Below are 8,294 nucleotides of genomic sequence, written 5' to 3'. Positions count from 1 at the left end.
ACATCACAGTACCCCACAATGATATCACAATACCCCATAATGATATCACAGTACCCCACAATGACATCACAATACCCCATAATGTTATCACAATACCCCATAATGACATCACAATACCCCATAATGACATCACAATACCCCATAATGACATCACAATACCCCATAATGACATCACAATATCCCATAATGATATCACAGTACCCCACAATGACATCACAATATCCCATAATGATATCACAATATCCCATAATGATATCACAGTACCCCATAATGACATCACAATATCCCATAATGATATCACAGTACCCCATAATGATATCACAATATCCCATAATGATATCACAGTACCCCATAATGACATCACAATATCCCATAATGATATCACAGTACCCCATAATGACATCACAATATCCCATAATGATATCACAGTACCCCATAATGACATCACAATATCCCATAATGATATCACAGTACCCCATAATGACATCACAATATCCCATAATGGCATCACAATATCCCATAATGACATCACAATACCCCATAATGATATCACAATACCCCATAATGACATCACAATACCCCATAATGACATCACAATAACCCCTCAATGACATCACAATATAATAATGACATCACAATATAATAATGACATCACAATACCCCATAATGACATCACAATATAATAATGACAAAGTGGAAATGTGTTTTATGTTTTAAACATTTTACCAAATTTATTGAAATACAATATAAATAAATATTTAATACCTAATTTTCGTAAGACTGAACCAGGTTTTCCTCCAGTTACTCAGTAATGTGTTGGATTTGCCCCCCAGTATAACACTCAGTATAACAGTATAACACCCAGTATAACACCCAGTATAACACTCAGTATAACACTCAGTATAACACTCAGTATAACACCCAGTATAACACTCAGTATAACACTCAGTATAACACCAAGTATAACACTCAGTATAACAGTATAACACCCAGTATAACACCCAGTATAACACTCAGTATAACACCCAGTATAACACTCAGTATAACAGTATAACACTCAGTATAACACCCAGTATAACACCCAGTATAACACTCAGTATAACACTCAGTATAACACCCAGTATAACACCCAGTATAACACCCAGTATAACACTCAGTATAACAGTATAACACCCAGTATAACACTCAGTATAACACTCAGTATAACACCCAGTATAACACTCAGTATAACAGTATAACACTCAGTATAACACCCAGTATAACACTCAGTATAACAGTATAACACCCAGTATAACACTCAGTATAACACTCAGTATAACACTCAGTATAACAGTATAACACTCAGTATAACAGTATAACACCCAGTATAACACCCAGTATAACACTAGTATAACACTCAGTATAACACCCAGTATAACACCCAGTATAACACTCAGTATAACACTCAGTATAACACCCAGTATAACACCCAGTATAACACTCAGTATAACACCCAGTATAACACTCAGTATAACACTCAGTATAACACTCAGTATAACAGTATAACACTCAGTATAACACTCAGTATAACACTCAGTATAACACTCAGTATAACAGTATAACACCCAGTATAACACTCAGTATAACAATCAGTATAACAGTATAACACCCAGTATAACACTCAGTATAACACTCAGTATAACACTCAGTATAACACTCAGTATAACACTCAGTATAACACTCAGTATAACACCCAGTATAAGACCCAGTATAACACTCAGTATAACACCCAGTATAACACCCAGTATAACACCCAGTATAACACTCAGTATAACACCCAGTATAACACCCAGTATAACACCCAGTATAACACTCAGTATAACACTCAGTATAACACTCAGTATAACACTCAGTATAACACCCAGTATAACACTCAGTATAACACTCAGTATAACATTCAGTATAACACTCAGTATAACACTCAGTATAACACCCAGTATAACACTCAGTATAACACCCAGTATAACACCCAGTATAACACTCAGTATAACACCCAGTATAACAGTATAACACTCAGTATAACACCCAGTATAACACCCAGTATAACACTCAGTATAACACCCAGTATAACACTCAGTATAACACTCAGTATAACACTCAGTATAACACTCAGTATAACACCCAGTATAACAGTATAACACTCAGTATAACACCCAGTATAACACTCAGTATAACACTCAGTATAACAGTATAACACTCAGTATAACAGTATAACACTCAGTATAACACTCAGTATAACAGTATAACACTCAGTATAACACTCAGTATAACACTCAGTATAACACTCAGTATAACACCCAGTATAACACTCAGTATAACACTCAGTATAACACTCAGTATAACACCCAGTATAACACTCAGTATAACACTCAGTATAACACTCAGTATAACACTCAGTATAACACCCAGTATAACACTCAGTATAACACTCAGTATAACACTCAGTATAACAGTATAACACCCAGTATAACACTCAGTATAACACTCAGTATAACACTCAGTATAACACTCAGTATAACACTCAGTATAACACTCAGTATAACACTCAGTATAACACTCAGTATAACACCCAGTATAACACTCAGTATAACACTCAGTATAACACTCAGTATAACACTCAGTATAACACTCAGTATAACACTCAGTATAACACTCAGTATAACACTCAGTATAACACCCAGTATAACACTCAGTATAACACCCAGTATAACAGTATAACACTCAGTATAACACTCAGTATAACACTCAGTATAACACTCAGTATAACACTCAGTATAACACTCAGTATAACACTCAGTATAACACTCAGTATAACACCCAGTATAACACCCAGTATAACACCCAGTATAACACTCAGTATAACACTCAGTATAACACCCAGTATAACACTCAGTATAACACTCAGTATAACACTCAGTATAACAGTATAACACCCAGTATAACACCCAGTATAACACTCAGTATAACACTCAGTATAACACCCAGTATAACAGTATAACACTCAGTATAACACCCAGTATAACACCCAGTATAACGCTCAGTATAACACTCAGTATAACACTCAGTATAACAGTATAACACTCAGTATAACACTCAGTATAACAGTATAACACTCAGTATAACACCCAGTATAACACTCAGTATAACACTCAGTATAACAGTATAACACTCAGTATAACAGTATAACACCCAGTATAACACCCAGTATAACACTCAGTATAACACTCAGTATAACACTCAGTATAACAATCAGTATAACACTCAGTATAACACTCAGTATAACACTCAGTATAACAGTATAACACTCAGTATAACACCCAGTATAACACTCAGTATAACACCCAGTATAACACTCAGTATAACAGTATAACACCCAGTATAACACTCAGTATAACACTCAGTATAACACTCAGTATAACAGTATAACACTCAGTATAACAGTATAACACTCAGTATAACACTCAGTATAACACTCAGTATAACACTCAGTATAACAGTATAACACTCAGTATAACACTCAGTATAACACCCAGTATAACACTCAGTATAACACTCAGTATAACAGTATAACACTCAGTATAACACCCAGTATAACACTCAGTATAACACTCAGTATAACAGTATAACACTCAGTATAACAGTATAACACCCAGTATAACACCCAGTATAACACTCAGTATAACACTCAGTATAACACTCAGTATAACAGTATAACACTCAGTATAACACCCAGTATAACACCCAGTATAACACTCAGTATAACACTCAGTATAACACCCAGTATAACACCCAGTATAACACCCAGTATAACACTCAGTATAACAGTATAACACCCAGTATAACACTCAGTATAACACTCAGTATAACACCCAGTATAACACTCAGTATAACAGTATAACACTCAGTATAACACCCAGTATAACACTCAGTATAACACTCAGTATAACAGTATAACACCCAGTATAACACTCAGTATAACACTCAGTATAACACACTCAGTATAACAGTATAACACTCAGTATAACACCCAGTATAACACTCAGTATAACACTCAGTATAACACCCAGTATAACACCCAGTATAACACTCAGTATAACACTCAGTATAACACCCAGTATAACACCCAGTATAACACTCAGTATAACACCCAGTATAACACTCAGTATAACACTCAGTATAACACTCAGTATAACAGTATAACACTCAGTATAACACTCAGTATAACAGTATAACACTCAGTATAACAGTATAACACCCAGTATAACACTCAGTATAACACTCAGTATAACAGTATAACACCCAGTATAACACTCAGAATAACACTCAGTATAACAGTATAACACCCAGTATAACACTCAGTATAACACCCAGTATAACACTCAGTATAACACCCAGTATAACACCCAGTATAACACCCAGTATAACACTCAGTATAACACCCAGTATAACACCCAGTATAACACCCAGTATAACACTCAGTATAACACTCAGTATAACACCCAGTATAACACCCAGTATAACACCCAGTATAACACTCAGTATAACACTCAGTATAACACTCAGTATAACACTCAGTATAACACCCAGTATAACACTCAGTATAACACTCAGTATAACACTCAGTATAACACTCAGTATAACACTCAGTATAACACCCAGTATAACACTCAGTATAACACCCAGTATAACACTCAGTATAACACTCAGTATAACACTCAGTATAACAGTATAACACTCAGTATAACACCCAGTATAACACTCAGTATAACACTCAGTATAACACCCAGTATAACACTCAGTATAACACTCAGTATAACACTCAGTATAACACTCAGTATAACACCCAGTATAACAGTATAACACTCAGTATAACACCCAGTATAACACCCAGTATAACACTCAGTATAACACTCAGTATAACACTCAGTATAACACTCAGTATAACACTCAGTATAACACCCAGTATAACAGTATAACACTCAGTATAACACTCAGTATAACACTCAGTATAACACCCAGTATAACACTCAGTATAACACTCAGTATAACACCCAGTATAACACCCAGTATAACACTCAGTATAACACTCAGTATAACACTCAGTATAACACTCAGTATAACACCCAGTATAACACCCAGTATAACACTCAGTATAACACTCAGTATAACAGTATAACAGTATAACACTCAGTATAACACTCAGTATAACACCCAGTATAACACTCAGTATAACACTCAGTATAACACTCAGTATAACACTCAGTATAACACTCAGTATAACACTCAGTATAACACTCAGTATAACAGTATAACAGTATAACACTCAGTATAACACCCAGTATAACACTCAGTATAACACCCAGTATAACACTCAGTATAACACTCAGTATAACACCCAGTATAACACTCAGTATAACAGTATAACACTCAGTATAACACCCAGTATAACACTCAGTATAACACTCAGTATAACAGTATAACACTCAGTATAACACACCCAGTATAACACCCAGTATAACACTCAGTATAACAGTATAACACTCAGTATAACACCCAGTATAACACTCAGTATAACACTCAGTATAACACCCAGTATAACACTCAGTATAACACTCAGTATAACACTCAGTATAACACCCAGTATAACACTCAGTATAACACTCAGTATAACACTCAGTATAACAGTATAACACCCAGTATAACACTCAGTATAACACTCAGTATAACAGTATAACACTCAGTATAACAGTATAACACTCAGTATAACACACTCAGTATAACACTCAGTATAACACTCAGTATAACACACTCAGTATAACACTCACCCAGTATAACACCCAGTATAACACTCAGTATAACAGTATAACACTCAGTATAACACTCAGTATAACAGTATAACACTCAGTATAACAGTATAACACCAGTATAACACTCAGTATAACACTCAGTATAACACTCAGTATAACAGTATAACACCCAGTATAACACTCAGTATAACACTCAGTATAACACTCAGTATAACACTCAGTATAACACTCAGTATAACACCCAGTATAACACCCAGTATAACACCCAGTATAACACTCAGTATAACACCCAGTATAACAGTCAGTATAACACCCAGTATAACACTCAGTATAACACTCAGTATAACACCCAGTATAACACCCAGTATAACACCCAGTATAACACTCAGTATAACACTCAGTATAACACTCAGTATAACACCCAGTATAACACTCAGTATAACACTCAGTATAACACTCAGTATAACACTCAGTATAACAGTATAACACTCAGTATAACACCCAGTATAACACCCAGTATAACACCCAGTATAACACTCAGTATAACACTCAGTATAACACTCAGTATAACACTCAGTATAACACTCAGTATAACACCCAGTATAACACCCAGTATAACACCCAGTATAACACTCAGTATAACACTCAGTATAACACTCAGTATAACACCCAGTATAACACTCAGTATAACACTCAGTATAACACTCAGTATAACACTCAGTATAACAGTATAACACTCAGTATAACACCCAGTATAACACTCAGTATAACACTCAGTATAACACTCAGTATAACACTCAGTATAACACTCAGTATAACACTCAGTATAACACCCAGTATAACACTCAGTATAACACCCAGTATAACACTCAGTATAACACTCAGTATAACACCCAGTATAACACTCAGTATAACACTCAGTATAACACCCAGTATAACACTCAGTATAACACTCAGTATAACACCCAGTATAACACTCAGTATAACACTCAGTATAACACTCAGTATAACACTCAGTATAACACCCAGTATAACACTCAGTATAACACTCAGTATAACACTCAGTATAACACTCAGTATAACACTCAGTATAACACTCAGTATAACAGTATAACACTCAGTATAACACTCAGTATAACAGTATAACACTCAGTATAACACTCAGTATAACACTCAGTATAACACTCAGTATAACACTCAGTATAACAGTATAACACCCAGTATAACACTCAGTATAACACTTAGTATAACACTCAGTATAACACTCAGTATAACACTCAGTATAACACTCAGTATAACACCCAGTATAACACTCAGTATAACACCCAGTATAACACTCAGTATAACACTCAGTATAACACTCAGTATAACACTCAGTATAACACTCAGTATAACAGTATAACACTCAGTATAACACCCAGTATAACACCCAGTATAACACTCAGTATAACACTCAGTATAACACTCAGTATAACACTCAGTATAACACCCAGTATAACAGTATAACACTCAGTATAACACTCAGTATAACACCCAGTATAACACTCAGTATAACACTCAGTATAACACTCAGTATAACACTCAGTATAACACTCAGTATAACACCCAGTATAACAGTATAACACTCAGTATAACACTCAGTATAACACTCAGTATAACACTCAGTATAACACCCAGTATAACACCCAGTATAACACTCAGTATAACAGTATAACACTCAGTATAACACTCAGTATAACAGTATAACACTCAGTATAACAGTATAACACCCAGTATAACACCCAGTATAACACTCAGTATAACAGTATAACACTCAGTATAACACCCAGTATAACACTCAGTATAACACTCAGTATAACACCCAGTATAACACTCAGTATAACACTCAGTATAACACTCAGTATAACACCCAGTATAACACTCAGTATAACACCCAGTATAACACTCAGTATAACACACCAGTATAACACTCAGTATAACACTCAGTATAACAGTATAACACTCAGTATAACACACTCAGTATAACACTCAGTATAACACTCAGTATAACAGTATAACACTCAGTATAACACTCAGTATAACACTCAGTATAACACTCAGTATAACACTCAGTATAACAGTATAACACCCAGTATAACACCCAGTATAACACTCAGTATAACACTATAACACTCAGTATAACACTCAGTATAACACTCAGTATAACACTCAGTATAACAGTATAACACCCAGTATAACACCCAGTATAACACTCAGTATAACACTCAGTATAACAGTATAACACCCAGTATAACACTCAGTATAACACTCAGTATAACACTCAGTATAACACTCAGTATAACACTCAGTATAACACCCAGTATAACACCCAGTATAACACCCAGTATAACACTCAGTATAACACCCAGTATAACACCCAGTATAACACTCCAGTATAACACTCAGTAT

At 34.9% G+C, this 8,294-nt stretch overlaps 1 protein-coding gene across 1 annotated transcript in view; it reads left to right on the top strand.

The window, feature by feature from the left end:
• LOC121844781 (regulator of G-protein signaling 12-like) overlaps positions 1-42 on the top strand; it is a 40,543-nt gene extending 40,501 nt beyond the window's left edge. Inside the window, exon 16 of the mRNA XM_042315299.1 lies at positions 1-42. This exon is cut by the window's left edge and continues 1,085 nt beyond it. The gene's annotated coding sequence lies outside the window, so the exon portion shown is untranslated.
• The last annotated feature ends 8,252 nt before the right edge of the window (positions 43-8,294 follow it).

Source organism: Oncorhynchus tshawytscha, unplaced genomic scaffold, assembly GCF_018296145.1.
Source record: "Oncorhynchus tshawytscha isolate Ot180627B unplaced genomic scaffold, Otsh_v2.0 Un_contig_3355_pilon_pilon, whole genome shotgun sequence".
Classification (NCBI taxonomy): Eukaryota; Metazoa; Chordata; class Actinopteri; order Salmoniformes; family Salmonidae; genus Oncorhynchus; species Oncorhynchus tshawytscha.
Note: the sequence above shows the minus strand (reverse complement) of the source record. Positions and strands in the feature narration are given on the sequence as shown.